Source organism: Pezoporus occidentalis, unplaced genomic scaffold, assembly GCF_034315485.1.
Source record: "Pezoporus occidentalis ecotype Australia unplaced genomic scaffold, CSIRO_AGI_Poc_V1 ctg35, whole genome shotgun sequence".
Classification (NCBI taxonomy): Eukaryota; Metazoa; Chordata; class Aves; order Psittaciformes; family Psittacidae; genus Pezoporus; species Pezoporus occidentalis.
The window spans coordinates 8,595,112-8,621,642 of record NW_026915483.1 but is presented as its reverse complement, the minus strand read 5'-3'; the positions used below and the strand labels follow the sequence as shown (position 1 = coordinate 8,621,642).

Here is a 26,531-nt window from a genome sequence, read left to right as displayed (position 1 = left end):
ACATCACATGCTGCAGTGGGGACTGCACAAACTGCTCAGAATCTGAGACTAAGTGCCAAAGTACTGGCTCATAAGAAGTCTTATGCTGCTGTTTATTATCTGCTATTACCACCTTAGAAGGAAGGTGCAAAGCAGCACTGCAGTGAGAATTGTGACCATAGCAGTGGCCCTCAGTTACAGAAAATAATCGCATCACTGTGTTGGGGTGAATGGAAGAGAAAGAAGAAGGAAGATCTACTAATGGCTTTTCTTTGTGGGCATTAGATGGCTGTGCCAAACAAGGTGCGAAACCCTGTTACAAGCATCACTGCTGGAGCTAGTATGTTCAGTTCATTTCCTCATGCTCCTCGCTAAGCCGGGATTCCAGCTCCAGTTGAACAAAACTGCACAGGGGAGGGCTGCTGGTGGAGACCTGCACAGGGGCTGGAATGGGACACGGTGGGTGGGTGGAAAGAGAAGGTTGTGTCTTCTGAGGCTGAGCCATCAGGGTATTTGGGGTGCTTAACTACGGAAGGATATGTTTTTCTCTAGAGATGCTATCACAATTTTACCTAACATGTAAAGTCTGAATTTTGACAGAAAGCTGAAAATTCAAATATTAAACTTCACCTACCTTAACAGACTCAAGAAAAATGTGTGTCTGCCTGTAATTTTAACAACTTCATCTTGGATGCTAGTTATATAGTGAAAAAAGAAAAAAGCTATTGTAGGCCTCCTATGCAAGTCTCTCAGATCCCAGGATAAATTCTCCCAGCCTACAAAGAGACATTTTTTTAGCCCTCTTGTTAGCTATGCTATAATGTATCATGGGGTGCTAAAGGTCAAATACCTCTGTGCTTTGTGTTGCATGATCATTGTAACAGCTCTCCCAGTCAAAATTTAGATGAGAATTTTGCAGCAGATGCATGAACAAACTCATTAGTCTTGCAGGTTCAAGGTGCTAAATAGCATCCATAATCTTCTTTCATTCCACATTCTGTCCTATTGCTTCCAATTTATACCATTATATTTGGTTTACATAAGAAGCAGCCTGCAGTGTAACTCAGACCCAGAACAACCTACTTGCTATGGAGACTTAGTTTTCAGTGTAGAGTTTGTGACATGAAAAAAATATTTTTGCATTAAGATCAAAAGAACAATCTCTGAGGAGTCTCTTCTCAGCACTCAGACTATTGCAACAATGTGGCATGGTATGAAATGAAAAATCATGCAATTTCCTTCTCTATACAGTTGGAAAGGTTTAACTAATTAAACCAATTATTTTGCTATAATAATATGAAATTACATTTTCTTTGGTTAAAAATAATAGAAAACTGCAGTCTAATCTTGTGCTTAAGTTTATATGAAGGATATATAACAGTGCTGCTCTAGGGCAGATATTTAATGAATTACTGAATAAAATACTACATGCATCTCCTGTGTCTTTATTGCATACTCCATTTATTCTTTACATATTATTTTGTGAATTATTGCCCATTCCTTGATGTTTACGTACACAATAGTCTAATATTTCACCTACATGAGTGCATTTCCTAACAGCCTGAGGCAACAGGGGAGTTTTACTAAGTTTTGTGGTTTCCAGAATCCATGGCCATGTGGCCCTGCATTGTGGCAGGATCACCACCGTACATCTCTTTAGCCACAGCTATTGCTGCTGCCCTTTGACTGCAGTTTCCTACAAGAGAATTAATTTCTGTGCTGCTGGAGTAATGGAGCAGCAGACCCTACAGCTGGAGGAGGGCAGCTTCCCTCCACATCCAAAAGAAAAAGGCATGTTGACTCTCACCAGCATCTCAGTACTTTTGCCCTTGTCATGAAAAAAATGAAGCAAGTTTTGCTTTGCCTTGTGGGGAAAGATGGATGGGCTAAAGTGAAAAGAGGGTCAAACTCCAGGCTTTTCCATCCAATTTTTGTTCAGTGAGGTGTGGAAAGCTGAGGTGTGGAGGCTAAAGGGATGTGCTCAGTTGGCCTGCGTAAGGTGTCCTTCAAGAATAGGCAGCACCACAGTTTCCATCACTGTTTTAGATGAGGTCAGGTTTTGTTCATGTGCTCTTCCTTACGCCCATCTTTCTCATAGTTTTTAAAACTCTGCACGAATATTTGCTACAAGACTGTATCTCTATAACTGTTACCTTTGCTTTTGTACTCTTAAGCACCTGTTGATGCCTATACTGCAATTAAAGTTAAGAGAAAATTGAAAAATTACAGATTTTTTTTTTCCCCAATGATTCCAGCTGACAGAATAACAACAGCTTTGTGGCTTTTACTGTCATAGGAATGCCCAGGGTAACACTTTAGAGAAGTTGTCCATGTGATCAAGGTTCAGTCTCAAATTGCTCTGTGTGTGTGTGTATATACCTATATCTAATAATACACACACACAAGCATATCTAAATCAGCCTTTCTGTCTGCACATTCTTCCTGGACAATCATTATTGAAAACCCTTCTCTTTAAAGCACACTTGTTAAAAATCAGAGCTTACCTGCAGGAAGGCAGTTCTTTTGTCCCAGGAATGCTTAAAATAGGGACATCATTTGCAGGACATTTACCATTAAATTAGGTCTTCAGATTTCACTGGCAATTTGAATCCTGCTTCCCCCATTTCTCAGTGCAATCTCTGTTCGAGTACTCACGTGGCTGTCCTACAGATGCTACCGACAGCTCCATGCTGCTCCTGGCACAGAGATCAGCTCACACAAGTTTTGTGCCTGGTGTGGGTGCTCTCCTTTCAGACTGCTTCCCCTTGTGTGTGTTGTGGCTCAGCTGCCATGAGCCAGAGCTGGGGGATGAAGGACTGTCCTGTAGGTTTGCTCTGTAAGGGCAGGGGCTGGGAAATAATCAGCCACAGCAGCAACGAGGTGACACAACCATAGCTGTGAAATTGCTGCTCCAAGTCTGAAGGATCAGGAAACCACTCATAGACAGGCTGTACTTGCTTCTCCCACCAATGTGCACAAATGCTACCTCACCTGCAATTTTTCATTCTAACCTTCACTGAGGTCATCTCATAGCCATACATGCACCAACTGTATTGAGAGGATAAATACACTGTCATCCATACAGACCTATAACTGCCTTTATGATGGGAATTACATTTCATGGCATCTCATGAAAATATTGTTTAACAACTGTTTATATTCTATTCTATCCTGTTCTTACTGCATTTGTGCAGACAGTATTCTGTCCCTGTGATCTCTGTCAGTCGGGGATAACAGGGGGACAGGAAACATGGAAAACTTCAGCTGGCTGGTTGGTATCACTTCTGTTGACCAGAACAGAACAGAACAGAATAGAATAGAATAGAACAGAACAGCTTAGGTTGGAAGATCATCCAGTCCAACTGTTAACCCAGCACTGTCAAGCTCACCACTAAACCTTGTCCCTAAGTGCCACATCTACGTGTCTTTTAAATCCCCCAGGGGATCAAGGGCAAGCAACACAGACGTCTCAAAACAGCAGCTTGCACAAATCAGCAACTTCACCTTCAAAGTACTTTCCATAGACTTGGAACATGTTTTTATGTACTGTAAATATAACTTTCTTACAAAATATGCTTACTTTTTTCAAGGCACCAGTATAAACTTACATAAGTTTCCGGGTAACTAATTTATTTATTGCACATTACATATATTATGTTCTATTATGAAAATATTATTTCTATTTGTATTATTTTAAATTAAGTGCAAAATTTCTGATTGTTTTTTATTGTTCTGCCCTTTACAGAACAGTGAGCTTTACTAGCAAAGCCAATAATTTGCCCATACTCAACAATGGCAATTCTAACCACAAAATAATATTTGTGACACCCATTTATAGCAGAAGTAAAATCTCCTCAGGAAGTTGGTAAATCCCCTTTGTGTTCAAATATTAGGGGTCAGAGCATTGCTTTTCCAATACAGGAACAGGGCTTCATTATCTGGCATTGATGATTGATGCTATTCCTAAGTAATCTTTCAGATAAATGATCCCTCCCCATCTCATTTCCATAACTATTTTATCACAGTGTGAATTAGTTCTTCACACTTCTGCATAGTAAAGTCTCAAACATGATATTTTTCTTATTGAATAATAGAAACATCTATCAAATAAAAAATATCTCTAAACTAGGAGACAACTAGTGCTAAATATCTGCTAATAAGTCTCATAGAGATTCTCTTCAAGCAATTAAAATATACTTTTTTTTTTTCCATCAATTGCTTCAGAATGTGAATACAGGCAAGAAAAATCCAAACCATGAAACAAGGACCAAGCAGAAAGTAGGGTACATTTTGTAGGACACCACAGGGAAAAGGAGTGGCTACCTGACTAAAATACAGTAGACTGTAAAATCAGTGTATTAGTAAAATATAATAGACAATCAAATTTTCCTTTTTCAGTGCCTACAAGAGATTCCTAAAACATCTCTTCTTTCTAGCAAATAGCTCCAAACCAAATTTTAAAAGCTTTAAAAGTAGATTTTGGAGAATTTGGAGACAAAATAAGCCTTTACTTTCAAAGCAATCTGGTTTTCCTTAGACTGCTTCCTTCAACTCTAATCTGAAGAAGGTGTGAAAATAGATGAAGACAAGGCCAAGATTTCTTTGGCCTTGATGGTGTGCCAGAGCAGAGGATTAAATCTCTGAAGGATCAACTCTAGATAGCTCTCACTATGTGCTAACCCTTACTGTAAAACCATTTTTTTGAGGGTCTAACATTAATTCAAACGTACTCTCACACTGAATGAAGAATATAACTAAAACCATGATAGAGTTTTTGTTGATGTGAATGGTTATGTTTAGCCACAAAGTTCTCACAGTTCACCAGTGATACATATTTAAGATGCTTTCTTCAGCAAAATATTTACATGTCCTAAAACAAAAGAAAAAAGAAAGAAAGAAAAGAAAAAGGAATATATGTAAACCCTTTTCTTGAAGAAAGACAGAATATGAGATCAGAAGAAAAACTAGGTTTAATAATAATGACAATTATTCAACCATCCAAATATTTCAATATTATTTTTAAGAGTCGTTGATAAAAAAGTTGTCATGTCCACACATTGTCCAAATGTATGTCACATATAAAGGATTTTAATTCAGAATTATTTTAATCACAAAAAAAAAGTTCGTAAATCAGGTTTTAAATGAGAACCTAATGCTATTATGTAGAATCATACAATCACAGAATAGTTAGGGTTGGAAAGGACCTTACGATCTTCAGGTTCCAACCCCCCTGCCATGGGCAGGGACACTTCACACTAAACCATGTCACCCAAGGCTCTGTCCAACCTGGCCTTGAACACCACCAGGGATGGAGCATTCACAACTTCCCTGGGCAACCCATTCCAGTGCCTCACCACCCTAACAGTAAAAACAGTAAAGAACTTCCTCCTTATATCCAACCAATTATCAATTTAGCTAGCAGTTGTCAGCAGCAGAGTATGGAAAAAAGAATATTGAGGTTCAAAATCTATCACTTAGAAGGAATTTCATTGTCACTTACTTTTACATTTTCAGAGGCTTCCACCCAGCCCCACACCTATAAGATTAGAGGGCTGCTGGCTGGCAATGCACTGTCACAGCTGTCAGGGCTATGGTGATTCACATTTTCCCTCTGTGACAGCCGGGATGTGGTCCAGGAGATATGTCAGCAAAACCCCTTTGTCACCCCCTCCAGTGCTCTGCCTTGACTCAGCAGTTCCTGAAATTCCCCTTTTCTAATAGTAGAAAGCATGTAAAGGGGTCCTGGGGCTGGAGCGCAGCTGGGCACAGCTACAGGGGGACCCAGGGAGGATTCCAGGCAGGGATCCTATGAAATAGAATTACCCATCATTAACAATATCTGATTAAAGGACTTTTTAAATATTTGATGGTGGTGATGAAAGGTATCATTGTGGATAATGATAAATTTGAAGAAATCCTCCACATGCGCTTTTTACATCTCCTTTTTAATGAACAAAGCTCTACCATTAACTCACTTTACAAATGTTAGCTGCCACAAGAATGTCCTTTTTTGTGATGAGAAATGCTGGCATTCAGCCTAGTTTTTGACTGAGGTCATTACAAAGTTGTAAGCAGTACATCCGAGAAGAAAGTGAGGACGCTGATGTTCAGATATATGTATACCACATGCCTTGCCTTGTTACCATGATACCAAGGCGCCCAGTCCTGCATCCCTACTCTGTATACATGGAACTGGAATTTCACCTTTTATGCACAAGCACACACACAGTTCCTCCGTTATCCAACAGAGAGCATTGATATTGCTTTGTATGGACTATACATTGACTTCTTCCAAAGCACTTATGCTCTTAACATGTCTGCTGACGTCTCTAGTGTGTTTTGAACAATTTGTATTTCTCCTGTATGTTGTGTGTAATCTTACATAAAACATGGAATTCACTAGGATGTAAAAAATAGAAAATGCAGCCACAGAATCATTAGATCCTCAACTAGATGACTTTGTTCCTGCAATAGCATAAAATTACAAAACTTTGTGCCAGCATTGCTATCACTCAAGGAGTTCAGTGGGAAATACAGCTCCTCTAGACGTGTCTTTGCCAGCAAACAAGACCGTGCATTAAGGATATGTTAATTTACATTCCTTTCAAGCTGATGGCAAAGTGTCCTTTGTGTGACTTTTTTAAAGACTTAGTGAAATTTGCATAAACTCTATGAAATTACCACGTCTTAGAAATCAGCATTTTCCTTGAAATCAAGCATGTTTCCCTCCATATCCTCTACTTGTTCCTCACCCCTGGGACAATGGTTCAGAGCCGAGTTTCTGTTGAGATATCTTTCAAGCCTTAGTTCCCCCCACATAATCTCCGACTTCTCTTTAAATATCCAAAATATTTATGTTAAAATAAAAGGCATAGCAGTTACCTGTAGTGCAGCTGGCATGCAGGTAGAGCTTAGCTTTTCTGACTCTGCTGGGGTTTGTCTTCTGCAGATCTCCGAGCAAGGACACAGCTGTCTGCGCCATGTGGGAAGACAGACCCAGTGGCTTTCATCATCTTCCGCTTCATCTTGAAGGATTTCCATTCCTCTGGAAGGGCCTATGTGAAACTGTGTCAAAACAAACAGCATTCAATTTATATTTTTTTAACAACAGAAGAAAACAAGCAAAATATACTTGGATTTATTGTTTGAAAAGTCACACTAGACAGTTTCACCTTTGTGGACTAGGAAGAAAAAAAATAACAATCTTTCTCCAGAAATAAACTTTTTTTTTTTTTTTTTATGATCAATAGCCACAAATACTGTCCAAGGTATTTTACTGTTTCTGTCTGTAGCTGGAAACCACACACCTCTTCATCAGCTGTGCCGAATCATGAATGTTAAAAAGCAGATTAGTGCGAATGTGAGCCTGCCCATACTGTCCCTCGCTCCCAGGGCTCATCTCATTATTCTCCATCTCCAGGGCTGTGCCTGCACAACCAGGTATGCAAATCTCACCCCAGCCCACTCTACTGCCTTCCAAAGGTACACCTGCAAGGTCTTCCCTGAAGTCTGGATGATCTAATTTACTTATCCTTTAAAAAGGATAGGACAGAAGGAAAAATCCTCTCTCCTGGAGGCCTGGGGCTGAATCAGGATTGCGGTAGCTCTGAGTCTTCGAAGAAATGCAGAAGTATCAACAGAATCATAGAATCACAGAAAGGTTTGGGTTGGAAAGGACCTTAAAGATTATCTAGTTCCAACCCCCTTGCCATGGGCAGGGACACCAGTTTCACTTTTCATTTAAGACTTTGCTCAGACTTCATATGCAGGAATGGCAGGAGCTCCTTGCCAGCCCAAAACAGACCAGTACCACAGGAGGAGCTGCTTCTAGTCCATGTATGAAAGCACAGTAAATGCTTAGACATAAATGCAGGCCAACACTACCTCTTGAAGCCATCAACACGATGATGAAACAAACAAAGCGGCACCACTCCACACCGCAAGCTGCTGGACTCTTCTCTCGGCCAAGAACTCCCATAGAAATGTTTTTATATCTCAAGACTACTTGAGTCTAACCCAAGTGCTGCACTTCCACTGCCAAATTAAATTTCTTAGCTCAGTTAAAAGCTTGCCAGCCTTCCTGAGGACCAAGCGCTCTTCAGGCCACTCCTGGTCTCTCCCATGGAGGCACAATTAGCCACAGAGAGGCTGTGCCTGCATGCCAATAACGATCCCCGTGCTTAATGCCCTGTTGGGTTTTCCCATTCTTCTTCTGCATTCAGAGAGAGCAATTCAGTATCTGAAGTACATCTTCTATAGTGGCTGCAAAATAACATTCTCCTGCAAGAAGAGCACTCCAGGATTCTCTCCGATGTCGTGGTCCAAGAGCAGAAGGCAAGATGTCCTTTTGGTAGCTGGATGCCAGCAAGCAGAGAGGGCAGTGCTTATGCTGCTGGACCAGTGAGGACAAGAACGACATGATCTGGGGGCTGCAGCCACAGCACAAACCTACATAGAGACAAGCAGCAAGAAAGTATCAGCCAGCACATTTTGTATATGTGAAGGTGAAAGGGCAGATCCTAGTTTGTGTATATATATAAATATAGAGTTTGTCATGTTAAAAAATCTCAAAACAAAACAAAACAAAAAAATAAAACAGAGAGGGAGAGAAAGAAACAGAGCTATTACAGTACCCAGAGTAAATTAGGGAACCAAAATTAGGAACAATCTGTGTTTCTAAACTGTGGTCAACAGAATGCATCACCATGACAATTCTTGCTAGAAGCAACAAGGGATTCTTCCTGGTAGTGCAGAAGGAGCGCTCTTTCAATACTGGAGAATCATCAAAATCCAATTTACAGCACCAAAAAAGAAATTAAAAAATCTGTAGTGGCATTCTGTTGACTTTTATTATTTAAAATGTGAGAACTAGACTGGAGAAACATTACCTCACGCTGAATTCTGTGAAAATCATGATCCCACTTTTAATGACAGAAAAAATCAGAGACCTCTTTAGCATTTTCCTCAGTGGTTACATTATAGACAAAGCTAAAATAAAGATCAAAGATTTATATCACAGATATAAAAGGAAATCAAATGAGAGTCTCATATTAAGGCACAAAGAGGTGGGCTTTAAGTAGTAAAGATGTTTCTAAAAGGAAATTCAAAGACAGAATTAAAATACCTAAGCACTGAAAAATAAGAAAATAAATTCCTTTTGAAGGTCAACAGCCAGTCTAAAATATGTAGAATTTGTAGCAACCAATTACAGCATAACGGTGCTTATATAGGAGCTGATGATCTCACTCACATAGCCAGGTAAGTGCTGCATTCTCTATTTCTCCTTGTTTCAGGCATTTTTGTGGATAGCAACACAGGGGTGAGTGGGTTACTTGGGGTGCATTGTCCCTTGAGGAATACCTGCACATGGGTGAGTGAATAACTCATCTTCCAGCCTGAAGCTCCCCAGATGTGGCTAATGGCTCCATTCTCATCCTGTTTCCTTCTGCATCACAATATGTCCCTGCTCCCAGCTGCTACATAAGAGCAGAAGCTGATGCAGTTGTAATGGTGGCTTCTTCAAAACATCCCATGCATGAGGCTGGACATTTCTGGCCATTCTGTCCCCAGAGCAGCCCTTGCTGGCACATTGCATGAAGATCCACAGCCAATAAAAATGGATTGTTTTAATTTTGGCCTGCTGAGAGACAATGACAGAGTTCTCATGATTGATGGAATTGTACAAGTGTGTTCATTTGCATAGCGATGGGGAGAAAGCTCAGCAGAAAAGTGAGAAAATAAAGTGAGAAAAGCCATTTAAAAAAAAAAAAGCAGCCTTGATGACAAATGAAAAAAAGAAATACTGTGTCTATGAGTGGGGAAAAACAGAGAATTCAGTTGTTTTCACCACATGCCAGCACGATACATGTACTTCTGGTGGTTATCATGGCAGTTACTGTAGAGCTGGCACACATAATATCACTGGTTGTTAATTCTCTTCATACCCTCCTTGGCCACAGCAATAGCAGGTAATACCCACTTCATGGCCAGCACTGGAAATCACACCTGGTGGCTCTGAGATCAGGGGTTACTGTTTACTGCATTTTAGGAAGTTCAAGCACTGAGGATAAATTTCTTCTCTTAAGAACATAAATGTGTACAAGTCTGGCTGGATGTAAAGCACTGTATATGCATGCGGCAGGTGCTGACCTTGAGCTAGAGAAAGGTCTATTTAAAAACGTACTCATTCAAAAACCCACAGGTTCAGGCTGATCTAAACACTTCACAACTATCCATCAATTTCAACAAGTTATCTTAATCTTTTAGTTCTTAAATAACATTTCTTTCTCATCAAAATACTTTATGCAAATATTTAATTGTAAACCTTATTCTATGTTTAAAATGCTTAAGGTCTTTGAAACTAAAATGAAATATTTAATGGGGGGTCAAATGGAATACTTTGTTGATTCTGGGATGAAATCAAAATCTGTTTTCTTGGGGTTTTTTTTCCAACAAGGCTTTGTTGTTTTTTTTTTTCCCTAGGCAATTTAGAATCACCAAGGAATAAAGGAAATATAGTACCCACAGCTAGATACCATACAAGTAATTTATAATAGAGTTATAATAGAGAACACTGAAAAACTCCATTACATTCCCATTTCTCTGTCAGAGGCAGAACCTGACTGGTTAGAGCAGTGCTTGTATATCTAAGTAATATCTAATTCTCAGAGAAAACTTACAAGCAGCAAAATCAAAGCTGGTTGTAGACAAATAAGGTAATCAAGTACTGACAGAAAAGAGACTATTCATGTACCTGGGGAACAAAAAAACCCCAAACAAGCAGCAAACCAAAACCACCAAAAAGAAGAAATGGGAAAAGAGAAGAAATGGGAAAAGAGAGAATACATGGAATATTCATAATTTATAACAAAATGACTTTTGCTTTAACAAGAGGCTATTTCTCCTTGTACAATTTGAAGTATGGCGGGGGTCAGACAATTCTTGAATGGCAACTCTGATGATTTTGGTAGGACCAAGCAATCTCACCCTTGAGATCTTTAGGAGAAAACCCTAGTGACAGCACCCTTGCTAAGGGCCCATCTTTCCAAGCTCCTTCCTACCCAGTGGCTTGATGTTGCTCCTTTAATTCATCAGCAAACTGTTGTCTTGTAAGTGGGGAACCACAATGTATATGCTGTGTAAAAGCAAGACTATTTTATCTAATACTTTGAATCCTTTGAAAAGTTCTTTTCCCATCATGTTGCCTCCTGAAAATCATAAAACCTTTAAGTAGATCTATGGCACAATAAGTACACGTACATAATTAAAACAACTCATCTTGGGCAGATAGGGATTATCTGATGCATGCTAGTCATCTTTGTCACCCGCTATTTTTCTGAACAATGTTATTAAAAGAAAATCAAATTAAGGATGAAAAATAATTGCAAAATATATCAAAGCATAAAACAGATGTTAAGTGCATGGAATAAATAGCTGTAGGGAAAAGCTTTAAAATATTGTGAGAGCTTCAAAGAATAGATTGTATTTCAAACACATCTTTATCTCTTATTCTTCTCCCACACTTTTTTGGTATGGAAAGAAGCTTAAAACTCAAAGATAAAGAACAAATAAATATTGTCTTTCATTTCCAAACACAAAATGGGTATCTCAGAGTCTTTAAGGTGTAAATACTAGATCTGCTTCCTTCAGAGTTCATCCTAGCCTCATTTATAGATAAAAAAAAAGAAAGAAATAGCATCAATGTCTAAGCAGTTGAACATTACCTTTTATTTCCCCTCCTCCTTCACAAAAGTGGCCCATCAGATGCAAAGTGACTGTCAGCATGGCTGGATCCAGCTTCAGAAACAATGATCAAGCTTCAGTTCTAGCAATGTATAACTACACATCACCAGAAAATGAAACCTTCTTCATCCCAGCGTGGCTTGCAACCAGTGGGATGCCCTTGCTCTGGTGTTTGCAGGGGAAAAGCCAGGTTGTGACTCAATTGCTGTCTGCTGTATCTGAAGCAATTGGTACTTTATCACTAACTGGTCAATAATGAGATACCTTACTTTTCTACATCTTCCCCATCGAGCTAACTGAAAGTGTTTTATGTACTTGCTCCTCCGTGTCCTCTGTCCACTACAATGGCAAAGGGAAGTGAGGTTTTTAGTCACACAACGTGCAAACTTGCTGCTCACGTCATAAAACACTTTTCTAGAGCTCAAAAAGAAAGAACAATTTGTTCCCATGAGTACCACAAAAACACTAATAGCGTGAGGCTTTGCAAGGAAAGGAAAATGAGCAAGGGCTGTGCACCCACCTCCACATCCAAACCCTTCTACACCGCACCAAGGCCAGTGGCCTATGCAGACTGAGGCCAGCTCAGCTCTGCTAAGCTATAACACAGATATATAGCTTGGATGACCATTCATAGCCACAGCTTTATTCTGTGTGAGTCATCCTCATCCAACCGACTAGTACAGACACCGCCACATCCAAAAAAATAAATATCATGTTTACTGATGCACAGAATCCTGCTAAATTATGCCAGCTATTCCCCCACCCAGTATTCCCGGTTGCTGCTGTAGGTTGGGATGCCTGACTAACACCCCGCACTTGCTGAGGGGAGTCTGGATCTGCATCAGCGCAAGCAGTTGGGACCTTGGAGTGGTGACTCACTTTGTCAGCGGCTGAAGTGACAAAGTGTTGAATTTCCTCTACACCCTGTGTCACGGTGCATCAGTCAGTGAGGGGGAACACCTCTCTTCTACGCATCCTTCCAGCTATATTTATTGGTGAAAAGGCAGAAAAACATGCTCCTGTCACATTTTTAAATAAAATATACATGAATTTTGTGAAAAGCAGCTCCAACCCTCACTATTCTAAGATTCTATGATTCTGTGATTGAACACAAGGATGAAGAGATATTAACACAGACAGTGACACCTCCAGTTTCTTTGTGCTGCATGGAGAACACACCAGCAGAGCTGGTGGGCTCCCCTTTGGGTACCTGGCTTCCTTCTTATTCAGATCTAACTGGTTTAAGCAGGAGGATGGCAGGTGACACATCAGAAACACGATGAGCACTGAAAAATCACAGACAAGCCAAATTCTGGTTCAACTTTTAAGACAAGGTGGCAGAAACACTGGGATATTTTGAAACATTTTCATTTTGCAAAAAATTAAATTCTATGAAAACCACTGATGCATTTTAGCAATTTTTGCCTTTTAGTATTTATTTAATATAGTCATTCTTCCAAGTATTTTAGAAAGATATACAGTTTTTCAACTGAAAACCTACATCAGCAATTATAAAATGCAAAGGGCAACACAACTCAAATAAGAGAGACCTTAGACACAGGAGGGGTTTAACTTCTCTAAACCTCATTTGGAAGCAGAGGTAAAAGGGAAGAATAAATGGAACAACTTGATAGCTTCATGTCAGAAAAAACACAAACCGTGACACAGCGATGTCAGCAAGACTAAAATGAGCTGTTGAAATACCTGGAATGAAACAACACAGGACTTCTAAAGTGGCAGATTGAAAAAAATATATGATAATGGGTTAAGAATGATGAAATCCATGCCTTGTTTCTGTTGTGCGCTGGCACTTCCACCTTAAAACTTTCAGTCAGAACATATTAGATTGCCTCCAAAAGAAAGTGTCAAGGTAAAACTCAGCAAGTGCAGTTCAACAACTCTGTAAAAACATTGGTATTGAGGGAAACAAGAAAACAAACCTCATTCTGATTTTACTTGTAGCACCTGTACCTGAAGAACACACCTTTAAATAGAGGCATTACAACAGTACATATATGATAAAAAAATAAGCCCTGCAGCTACAGTATATAAGGAAGCTTTAAGCACCTGTCAAAAGATTTTAAGTAAGATTTTTAGAAATAAAACATGATTTAGCTTTTCCAATATCATTTAAAACTAAAAATCAAAAATGCTGAGGTTTTTTATTGACCCTCAGGAGAAAATAATTCTTGACAGCGGATGGCCTTTGAGGGTGGCAAAGAAGAAGCAATTCCAGCTGATATGATTACTGAGCAAACTACTTTTTCAGTAATTCTTTTCTACTACTTCAAGCAATGGCTCAGCACAATTTAACAGTTTCCAGCTCAGTAACTAAAAAAGCTCAAGAGTCTTTATTCTTCTAGGGTAAGAAGGGCAAATGACAAAATAGAAGCACGTCTGCTGTCAGGGTAACATAACATTTATCTAGCACAAAACGTGTCTCATCACAGACCAGGTGCCCACCTCTGCATTTTCAATGGCTTCTGGGATGGGGACAGAAAGCTCTTTTTTGCTTTTAAATATCTCTGGTAAAAGACTACGGGGAAAAGTAATTTTTCCTCCTAACCCTGAATTTGTTCCTTCTAAAGAAAATACAGCCATAGGTTAATTATTTCTCAGGAGTCTCAAGCAAGCAGTGAATTGATCATAGCCCACATACCCTCTAGAATGGCTACCTCTTCTCTAAAAGTTTAATACAGCTTTTTGGAAATCTCATCAATTGGAACAAGAGATCTTACTCAGATCATAAACTCTGAGGGGAATCAGTAGATTCTGCTATTTTATTATAGTGACCTTTAGACCACGCTCTGCCTTTTTACTGTTCAGTTTATATATCAGAAAATACCACAATGTATTGAAGCATGCATTGCATCACCGCTAAAGACAGACCTTAAACTCTTTACTCACTGGACTGGAAGTTACTTTTTTTTCTTTTGAGTGACTGCTTGAAGCAATGGATAAGAAGGAAAAAACCCTTCATTATAAACCACTTTTAGTTGGTATTCAGCTATCAAGACCTTTTTATTTGCCTACAACATTTACTTTTGAAAGATATTTTCTCTGTTAAGACTATGCTTTGAAAATTCCTTAGCATTTTAAGTGGCTTGATATTTCAATTCTCTTGTCAAAAGAGGAGACTTGATCACAAAGCACAACCCGATTTCTGTGTGCATCCCTCCTTCTTAGAGCCTCCTAAAGGCTGCTCACTTTCTGCAGGAGTTTGCAGTTCACCATCTGCAGTTTTTACAGAAACTTCTACATTTGAAACAAGTAAGTCTGGAAAATCCAGTCATCTTGAACAGTGATTGACCAGTAACAATCTGCCTGTGGGCAACTGCTCAGAATTAGAGATTCCAGACCAAGCTTTTCACTTTTACATTTAAAATAATTAAAAAGCTACAAAGAAAGAGACAAGGAAAAAAAGAGCTACGACTGGCTGGAGATCTGCATCGCTCTAAGTAAAGACTTCTCATGGAAGCTGCATTTTAAAATTGTACCTTCAGTCTCCAGTTCCCCCTTTTCAGCCATCCTTTGCTCAATTTGGATTGGAAGGTCAAGATTGTTCTCCTGTGAAACTGGGCTACCTGGAGAACGATGGGAAGGCATGAAGTGATGGAGCTGCCACAAGGATCACCAAGATGAAGCATCCAGGCGACTACTGCTCACCCTAGTCCCAGCTTTCCTTGAGCCTGATGCATTTAGCAACGTGCATTGTATGTATCACAAGGAATTGGCAAATTCAAAGGAAATATTAGCAGGTAGCAGTTATTTCTATTTAATTTAGCAGAAGTACTAACAATGTTAGTTTCTTTCTGTTCTGCTCACTCTGCATTTGCCTTGCAACAAGCTCACACACCACTTCAGACTGGGGGAAAACTGAAGGGGATATTTGCTGCTTAGGTCACCCTGCTAAATATTCTCTGGTTTGGTTTTCTGCAAGAAATAGGTTCCTCCAGTCTGACAGAGAGCAAATTATGATTTGCTCTCTCTGTTAACCAGAGATGCTTCCAGGCATCAGTTACCTTAGGGCTGGGCTAAGGCTATTTTACCAGCACCTCCCGAAAAAGGCAGGCCCCAGCAGAGGCTCCTGCTTTTCAGTTGCCAGGAATTAAGATAAATTCAAAATTGTTGCTAAATTTCAGTCAGTTTGTGTTACATAGCTGTGTGCATTTTTATTTTCTTTCAGTACCTTATGCAGGTTTATTTTCTTTCAGTATCTTTTACTAGGATCTGACAAAGCTTAACAATTTTCAGATGATTCAGGAGAAAATGAGGAAAGCTGAGATTTTTTTTTTTATATCAGCAAAGAACAGTCTGCTTTCTTTAGTAAGTTATAGGTTCATTGCTTTGCATGAGAAAACAAGGATAATGGCCAGTTTTGCATAAGATTCAGTTTTGAGTTGCTTGAAAACTGAAAAGAAGGTCAAGCACACCCAGTCAGGTTCCTCTGCACCTCTGTTTTATTTAGCTTTGCAAATCAGAGTTCTCTTCATTTCTCACGTCTGTAGTGAAAACTGAAGTTGCAACACTGAAATTTTACGTTATTATGTTCCCCATCTTATTATCTAAATTGCTTTGCCATGCATGAATTCAAACCAGAAGTCTCTACTGATCTACATCTCTGTGACTCAAACTACTTTTTAAAACCCTAGTGTGTTTACATATGGCTGGAATAATTTGGAAATCTGTTTACAAGCTGTCCAATGTAATTGAGAAGGATTCTTCTTGTGTCTTTGAGGTCACATACTTAGAAAGGTAAAACTTGCTGCAGTCACTATTTTAAAAGGATCAAGGACAGAGAACAAGTACTGGGGCCCAATAAAGGGAAATCCACAGAGAAGTCTAAAGACCTAAGAAACAATCTAGGTGAGGCACTAAGAACAGAATGACTCAGAAGAGGAAAACTTGGGAAAAAAAGTTAATGTAATTTGAACAAATAGCATATTATTAGATTGAAAAAAAGAAGTTTGTAATCTCAATAATTTCACTTCTGTTTTTTTTGCCTTCACCTGCCTATAGATTTTAACTGGCCATGAGCTCAGTTCAGTGTTAACTGAGGGGCTGCCACCACCTTTCCTTTCAAGCAAGATGCCTGACCCACAAGTATGACTGGAAGGTGAAAACAGATTATATATACTTCATGGATTTATTGTGTAGGAATTCCAGTGTGTAGCCTAAGCTCTAGCACTTAAAATAGTTTAGCAAGCGTTTCATGAAGCGGAGAAGTACAGCAACGAAGTTGGAGAGGTCAGGGTACACAGTGTTGAGCAATTCACAAGATATAATTCCATAAGTACATTAGTAATAAAGACAGACCAAAAAAGGAGTGGGAAAACCATTAACCAAGTAAGCTGAATGCTTAATAAGCTTTCTTTGCTTCAGTCTTCATGTAAAAGGCCAACTGAGAGCAGATGGTCGGCACAATAATACTGTAACAAAAAGGGAAGATTCTAATCTCATAAAAAGAGAATGGTGAGAGTGCCTACCTAATTTAGATGTCTTCAAACGGGTTATGATGATGAGCTTTATCTTTGCATACTTAAGGAAATGTCTGAAGTGATATCAGATTCTTAACTATTATCGTGGAAGACTGAAGAGGAAAAGACAGGGGAAAAGGTAACCATGTCTTTAAGAAGGAAAACATACTGCTTTACATATCAGCCTACGAACCATCCATTCACAGAAAAAACTCAATCTTTCTATAAGAGCCACAAGATACCCAAGGCATGAGCAGTAGCAAACAGCATTTGCTGACGTGTACCATACCAACTGCATTTCCTTCTATGGGACATTAAAGAGGCACAGCTTGACTTCAGCCTTAGCTATTAATATGGCATCTGGGGATATGTATAGAGGCTACAAAGCTTGCTAGAAGACAATTCATTACCAGAAAACAGTTCTATTCAAAATGAAAGTATGAATCATGCACAGTTTCAGAGAGACCTGCCTTTAACTCCGTATTATTAATATTTTCATTAGTGACTTGGATGATGGAAAAAGGAATATGCTTATTACATTTGCTGATAACTCTGTGCAGGAAAGGACTGCAAGAATACAAGAGGACAGGATTAAAATTCAAAAAAAGTCTTGACAAATAGCAGAAATAATCTTTAAAGAAAAAGATTATTCAGGAAGTACAATTCCTGGTATTCAGGAGAGACAATACAAGACACTATACTTGGGAAAAAATAATCAATTGTGTCATTACATGCTGGGGGAAACTTCTGCAGGTTGGGGAAAGCTGAGGATGGCTGCTCTGAAAGATGCAGTCATTCTGGGGTCACAAATGGAAGTGTAGCTACTGAGATATGGGAAATAATCCTTCTGCTAGGCTTAGTCCTCACTGGAGAAAGAGATATATGTCAGTAAAGTTGTGGGCTAAATGGATGGAATAGATAAAGGAGGAGGTAGCAGATCAGAGGTCTATGAAACATTGCCAAGCGGTGAAAGAAAGTTGGGAAATTGAACTTTAAGCCAAAAAGAGACTGAGAGAGAACTTAGAAACTTAAAATATTTTCAGGATAACAGTAAAGACAAAGGAACGGCCTGTTCAGGGCTTGACCCTATCAGCCATGAACTAAAAGCAGGGAACCTTACCATGGAGTACATCCTCTGGTGCAGAGCTGTGTGTGGGGCCAGCACTGCTCCCCGGAGCAGCTTTGAGCATAGGAACCGGCTGTCCTACTGCCACAGGCTGCTCTGCCCTGCAAGCCTGGGTGAGCCTGGCTGGTTGCTGCCACCAACCACACAACAGCCCTTCAAACCATTTACCAAAAAACCTTTGAATATTAAATGAAAAATTTCAGGAAGGTCAATTAAACTGGTCATGGATATTTAATAATGGGGAAGATGAGAAAAATAATCAAATAAATTACTTGTTCCAAATTATCACTCAATTCTAGGTGTAGTTCATTGCTGACTCAGATTAATGAATGCTGAAAAGATATTACTTTTGCATGAATATTCAGACTTTGCTACTGATTGCAATTTCTTCAATGAAAAATGCAGTATATCGATTCTTGATGAATTTTTAATAGAGTCAAATGTCAAATGCTCTCAGTATCATTTAAAGAGATCACATTGGCACACCAGGCTATGAAGAAGTTTCCTCCTGAAAATACAGGACACCAAAGAATTGCTAACATGAGGAAATTAACTCGGGAGTTGAGCTCAGGCTGGCACATGGAAACGCATGCATTCCTCCATAGAGCTCACCACACTTCAGCTGCTTTATGTTATAAATAGTGATAACTGTGAAAAGACCTAACCTTCCCTTCAGTGTTTTGTGGGCTTATTTTATTCATTTTCACCTTCACTAAAGGAGCTTTTGCCAGGGAAAGTGCTTTTGTACAAAAAAATAAAACCTGTGAATCACCAGGGAAGCTGAGTGGAAAGGTCACCAACTGGCTTCTCTATAGCAGCAGACGTTTATTTTATCGTTGTAGGACCTGAACTCATTCATGTGATTATCCAGCTTTAGATTTTAATAGACAAGATTTGGTGAAGGTGACAATCTCGTGTCTCTCTAGAGAGAAAGAGACAGGAAGTGACAAACAGCATCCTGCTCAGTGCCGATGCTGATTTACTTACCCAGATACTGGGTTTATTCCATTTGCTTAGCTCGGAAAGTGGACTAAACCAGAAACTCCAGGATGAGAAACTGCAGAACAGCATCCCTCAGGGAAACTGCTGCTTAGCTCAGTGGAGGTTAGTTTAAATGTGTCAGGAGTTGAGTTTATCTCTCTCCAGGTGAGAGAAGTTCCCTGCTCCTTTCTGCAGCTGACCTGTCTTGAGAAGCCACTGATTCAGACAGCATCCTCCCAACCAAATCCCACAGAGCACAAAGAGCTCTCTGAAGGTCCCCGAGAGATTTACAGCTCAAAGCAGACAGGGAAAGCATGACATGTAGCTTCTCCAGCGCAAAAGCGTACCAAACTTTCTGCAGAACTCCTGTCCTTTTGTGCAGGGTCATGGCACATGATGGAGATATCTCCCCCCTCTCCCGAGGTTTACTTACCTATGGAAAAATTATCTCTGCAAGACATGCTGGTCATTTATTTACATGGAAAGGCAGGTGACTAATTTCCTTGGCTCCTTTGGAAACCCCAGTCTGCTCAATAAAGACAGCCGGCATGTTTACGGCTCTGCAACAGCTACACCTTGTAAACTGTGTCCTTCAGCACTGCACTCACAGGTGAGCCACTGGAAATAACAGCTCTCAAGAGCTACATAAGCAGCAAAATTTCCTCCTTCAAAGCATTATAAAGAAAGATAAAATGGCTTACTTAAAGCCAACCTTGTCTTCATGATGATTTAAACTCACGCACTTCCCAGCTGGAACTGGCTGTGAATACGACAGAGCCATGTACTGCGGCGTCAGGGATGCAAACTCATTCACAAAGTCTCAGTAACTCAATGCCCTTGGGGTACATGGTCACAGCTTCCTCTGTTGGACTGGTTTAGGAAGAAAAAGATGTAAAAGAAAAAAATGCATTTACCAGCCCTGTTCTCCCCACCACACACACACAACACTTGAATTGACTTCAAATTCTGCAAAGCCAGAAAGTTCTGCCCTCTAAGGTTTTTAATACTTTCTGTTTGTTAGTGAAATGCTGAGTTAAATGGCAAAGCTATTTAGTTCAATGGCATTAAAACTCATGACAGTCAACTTAGAACTTTATCAGCCATTTCAGAGGTATATAGCATATTCACAGATAATTGCATGCAGAAACATCCATAACTTGCATGTGTGTACATATATACACACATTATCTACTGAGCAATTAAATAACTAAATCTCTGTGAATGTCTTATCTAATTACTCGCTTCATAAGTCCTTTGTTCACACAGGCTTTTCCTTACTTTCTTATCTCTTATATTAATCCTTCCCATAATGAAGAGGAACTTCCTACAGCTCATTTCATGCAAGTCTGGCATCAGGACCAAATCCACAATAACACCTTCACTTGCTACTTTATATTCTCCAACTTGTAGATGAGTAACGAGGAACCAGGTTTCTCTCCCTTGTTACTCTTTGTCCTTATTTGTCTTTGTTCTTATTTTATTCTTCTTTATGCTTATTTTGTTTTTTGCCTACTAATATTTCTACCGCAGAAGATCCATACTTTTCTCATACCACTCCAGACACTCAGAAGATCCTGTCAGGCACTGCAACACATCCAAATCTTCCCAATTTCTGTGTGGAAGTATGTAGGCAAGTGGGCAAAAGCTCATAGTGCGGCAAGGCAGAACTGGGGCAACCAACCATAATGCAAAGGGGCACAGGGAACCAGCGACTGGAAATGAAGTTAGGAAATCCCACTGGAAAAGGCCAAAAGAACAATCCCATCTGGCAGGAGCAGGGCACTGGCAAAGATCTTGTGCCAAGTTTATTCCTCTTTGCCAAGCTTAGCCCAGGAGGCCTCAGCTGAAATTGCTTGAATGGTTTTGATCATAGATTTATTCTCTTTATGACTCAGTGCAGATTGTTCTTTTCCCCATCAAAATCTCTTGCACCCAGACCAGGCTTTTCCAATTACTGGTTTACAACCTTTCTTACAGATGAAGGGGTGGCTTTCAGATCTGCAGTCTTCAGAACTATTCAAAACTTTTCTTTACTATACACATCACAGCAGCTTCTTGTTCTGTTTGTGAAGACTTTTTTGCATATAACTGCTCCAGGTTACCCATTTCTCCCTCTGCCAGGCTGTGCTGTGGTATCACATGCTAGATATCGCTGCGCCTGCATCCCCTCTTCTGCAGCCATCTCACTTTGGCCAGTACTTTTCTCCCCATAGAAACCAATATAACCTTCCAGCATTGGACTCTTATTTTCCTTTTGTGGATGAGACACACCAAGTTCACTTCATTTTTTGGCCAAAATCACCTCTATTATCAAGAAATGAACTTCTATTATACAGAAATCAGGCAGCGCATCTCGCTCTCTCTTTTCTTATGTGCAGAGATGTTTCTACCCAACTATTTAGTCTTTTCCTCTTCCTCTATAACTTGTTTTTTTATTAGAATTGAATTTGTAACAAGGTTTTCCATTAGTTTTTTCCTTAAACCTCACAAACAAAGACCCCCACAGCACATGAACTATGTTTTATGATGATGCCTGATGCCCAGATTCCTCCACCTGCTCATTTCCTGGCCAGATGCTGCCACCAAAGAGTTTTTGATGTCTAAGTTCTGCCTGATTTGCTTTAGGACAGCCCTTTAACCAGTTTCTTTTAATAAACGTGTAAGTATTTATCTCTGCATTTTCTCTCCCACAGTAAAATTTAATTGATTTCACGGAGATGAAAATAGATGCAAAAGGCTCAGCATTTCCAAGGGTATCACACAAACCTCGCTTCCTTAAAAATGTAACCAACAAAACCAACAAGAAACTAGGTCAAAATGAGAGTTGAGGTGGGTGATTTGTGGTTGCACAGGAACCTCAGGAACACAGAGAGCAACGGGGTCAGATCCCTCATTAGGAAGTGGAGGTGGGTGCAGCAAAGCTTGCACCTCAGCATGCCTTAAAAAGGAAATGGGAGCATACAGCAAGTCGTATTAGTTCACATCCAGATTTGGCCTAAGCAAGAACAAATTGCCAAAATGGGAAAATTATATACTAGTTCCTTAATGGCTGGCATGAGGTAGACCCATTTCTCCCCCACTCTGCTTCACACACCCAGTGGTTCCAAGAAATTATATTTGATAAATTACTTGTTTTCTTCATGCTGGTGTTCAGGTGTGTCACTAAAGTAGGAGAGTGGGGAATTACAGCCTGTGCTGCTGCTGCTGCTGCTGCTATTATTATTATTTGGCAGTAATTCCTCTAACTTTCTTCCCTGGAGGAAGACACAACTAGCTGGTCTCCTGCCACCAAGGTCATCCCACCAGAAGATATTACCTATCTGCTTCTATTAGTTTCTATTATCGAGGTACAGAAAAACAAATAACAGTCAATTTACAGTATTTCATGGCTTGCCTTAAATGCGGGACTGGAACACATACCCCAAAGCCTAAGTAAGTGCAAGACAAAGTCTCCATGAAACCTGCTAGTACCAATCCTGGTGCCTGCACCCCACTTCTCAGACAGGCTTTAGGGAGGCTCCTGCCCTTCCATTTTTCTGTCATTTCTATAGAAAGGGACATTTCAACATACTGAGGGGACAAGTGGATTAATTCCTAATACAATTACCACTTTTTTGGCCTCCTTTATAGTCTTCAGAAGGTGTGAAATAAGTAATTTTCCACAGTTTTACAGGTACAATACAGACACTCCCAACAGCAGCTGATGCATTCCCATGCTACTGCTTCCCTTTTGACTGCATTATTTAAATCCTTTTTGACTCTCATTTGTGATACAACATCTGTTCCCTCTGCCTAGCCATGTAGTAGTGGGTGGTGTGTTACTGGTTTTAAAGATGAGGGATATTTCCTTTCAAAGTGCAAGCAGTGATGAGGAGATATGCTTAGATAAATTACCCCATTATTGCTGTAAATTCTCAGCCCAGACAGCTTTGTGTCACAGCCACTTAAAAGGCAGGTTTGGAGTGAAGAATCTGTCCCACAGAGAGCAGACATAGTCTCCAGCTGGGAGCTCCTCCATGGGAGCCCTGGAGAGACAGGAGACAAGCATTACTGACAGCCAAGCTGTGAAAGATAGAGAGAGGGTATCAGCAAGGGGTGTCAAGTCTTCCAGTTCCCTCTTGCTTTGAGGCTACTGCCTGTTAAATCAGTGCTTTAGAGCCAACTCAGAGTATTCAGTCTCAGTCCAGAACTCAGAAAACATAAGAAACACTTGAACATTTCAAGATTTTAACATTGAAAGGTTTTTGAAGTTAATTTTCCTTTTGGCTTTATTTTTCAGTGTTTAACTTTGCTGTTCCCATCTCCCATTCCTTGCTGTTATCACAACAGCTAGAATACATCCTGAATAGAAAGGGTGAGGGAGGGGAGAAGCCCCCTTTGCACTTCCTTCTGCAAGGAGCCAGAACTTGGTGAAGAAGGAACACATTCACAGTATCAATATTTGCAATAAGATGGTGCAAACCAGCAGTGTCAGGAGGTGACACTCCCTTTACATTTCACATGGTAAAGCAGCACATTCTAGCTGTTTGATGCCATCATTTTACTGCAAGAATGACTATATTCACTGCAAATTATTTCCTGAGAAGAGCTATGTGAATATAGTAATCCAAAAAAGGAACAAGATATTATTTGGGAAGAGCTGTTTCCTTTTGCACACAGTTTCTATGAGGTGACACAATTGTGAAAAGGATAAGGTGTCTGGATACATCCCTAAATATACCTTTGTGCAAGCGGTAAGTCAACTGCAAATTCATCTGGAAAATGCTGCTGCCCTGCCCCACTCTCCCAAGTGACGATATCCTCACGCTGGCAAAAAAGAAAAAGAGTTTTTCCTGAAAATGCTCAGATGGAAACGTTTCACCTTTTCTTTCATTTCAAAACGTTTTTCCTCTGTTTTCTTGCAGTGGTATGAAGGATGCCTGTAGAGTAGCCAGTTGACTTTCTATATCACAGCCAACTATAACAGACTTTTGAATGTAATTCAGAGATATTAGGCAAGAGCCTAAATTTCTGGACACCATGACCTGTTCCTCTGTCCCTATCCCTGTCTCTATCCCCCACTCCCTGTCTTACTGCTGCCTCACGTGCCAGCTGTGCCCCTGCGGTACTGCCCTGCTTCCCTTCGGCAACATTTTTTCCTCCTTGTGAGATAATGAATTTCTTTCCAAGGAAAAAAGACACTGGGTAATAAACCCTCTAGCTCACATCCTCTCAGTTTTCTTCGCTCTTTTCGTGAAGAACATTTTGGTTTCAACTAAATAATAATAAAAATCAAATAAAAATTTTAAAAAGCAAAAAAAAAACCCTAAAAAAAATAAAATAAAGAAATACATACAAAAAAAAAAAATCCCGGAAAAAAAAAAACAACAAAAAACAGCTAGAGAGAAAGCATCACCTCATCTTTAATAAATTACCCATGTGAAAGATATGTTAATGAGCACACTGTGAGAAGCACTGCAAAAGTCACCCATGCCCATCCATTTTGATAGGAATTTTTTAAATGGATTCAAAAATCCACCTTTTTCAATGAATTAAATTTTATGAAAAGCTCCCAAAGGGAAACAGCTGATTGGCCTTCATGAAACCTGAACAACAAGCCATAGGATGACAGGTATTGTCCCACTTCTAGACAAAGCTCGGCACTGAACCACTTCCTCCATGGTTTGAAAGGTTGTAGTCTTCATGGAGGACGGGCTGGGTTGTGTTTGCTTCTGCCTGCACAGAGGAACAATATCATCTCATCACATCTGGGCTCTGCTCTCGGCTCCCTGGCAATAGCCCAGCATGGGGAAAAGCCTGCTCAACCTGCCTCCAGCATGAGAGAGACCAGAGAAAGCCTGCAAGGAAAGAGGGGGAGAATATAAGAAATCATGTCAACAGAGACAGCAGAAGGCATGAGATGCTGATTTGTGTTACAGCCATGGTTAATGCCACTGGGGCATGGTGCTTATGATAAGCTGGCAAAGGTTAGAAATCCCCCCCCGAGCAGGGATGCTGTGCCAACATTTACATATGCATTTCTGAGCATTTTCACTGTTGATCTCTGGCGTGTTCATGGGCAGGAATGAAGAAACCCATGAAATCTTACCATCACCTGAACAGCAACGCTCTCCAAACTGCAACTCAGGAGAAAAAGAAAACCAGTAAAAAGAAAAATCATTTGAAATGCAGGTTCTACAGAAAACACCAAGATAGTACAGGTGGAAGGGAGGTGGTGGTGAAGCACTCGCTGTGCTTTCTAGGGTTTTAATAATTTGACTCCTGAAAAATTAACCAGGATGCTAACTCACCAGAGTGCTTTGCTCTTGGCAGGCGAAGAGGGGTACAGATAAGTCTGAAGTGTTTACATCTTGAACACTTTGGCAATTCTTTCTTTCAGATGTAAACTGGAGCATTCTGTTAAACAGCTTTGAAACTCAAAATAAATAATATGAAACACTGGGACAAATGACCATTAATAAAGATAGGTTCACACACGCAGAGAGAGCAGATGAAGTGGGGAGAAGGGAATCAGTCTTGGCTTGCCTGGTTAAATATAAATGTTGTGATGGGGTCTCAAAGGTACTCAAGATCAGGTAGTTGATAAACTGTTTACCATGCAATGAGATTTTCCATTTAACACTAAAGATATTTTTACTGGAAAAACAATACAAACTGGGTTTTAGCCTCATTTATCTTTTCTATGGTTAGACATTTCCCTTTTTTCCTTTTTTTTTTTATTTGATTGTTGATTTTCTTTTATATAAAACATTTAGAAATCCCTGCAGGTTCTAGTGAGCTTTCATGGCCCTTTGTGCATCTTACGTTTAGATAGAGGAATTTTGAGTTGCTACAAAGCTATAGAGATTACATTGTTTTTCAGTAATGCCTGCCCTCAAAATAGTTTTCAGTTAGCTTTATAACTCTCCAATATTGCCATAACATTCCCACCATTCAAATATCACTGCCATCATCATCCAGTTTGCAACAGCAAAATTGAGTTTCAACTTCTCCCACAACGTGTAATGTATTAGAACAGGTAAAACTTTGTAATATGCCATGAATATCAGTGGGAGTTTCAGGTAAATTTAAGGAAGGAAACAGTTAGATTATACTTCTAGGTGAAAACTGTGTGCAAATAGCAAGATTGATTTGCCTACTCAAGAATTTACCACAGGAAATGGAAAAGAGCCCAAACATTCAGCAAACTGAAAATATACTGTGGCAAAGGGGAAAGGAAAACATCA

The 26,531-nt window shown here is 39.8% G+C and overlaps 1 long non-coding RNA gene across 2 annotated transcripts in view; it reads right to left on the bottom strand.

Moving 5' to 3' along the window:
* Positions 1 to 6,740: 6,740 nt before the first annotated feature.
* The window catches only part of LOC134169666 (uncharacterized), a 35,849-nt gene continuing 16,058 nt past the window's right edge, over positions 6,741 to 26,531 (bottom strand). The window contains exons 3-5 of one of the 2 annotated variants that reach the window (XR_009966989.1): positions 23,200 to 23,367; positions 20,007 to 20,175; positions 6,741 to 7,044 (exon numbers count right to left, since the gene is read on the bottom strand). This is a non-coding gene — a long non-coding RNA (uncharacterized LOC134169666). The remainder of the gene's footprint in view (positions 7,045 to 20,006; positions 20,176 to 23,199; positions 23,368 to 26,531) is intronic. The other variant, XR_009966988.1, reaches the window with a different exon arrangement.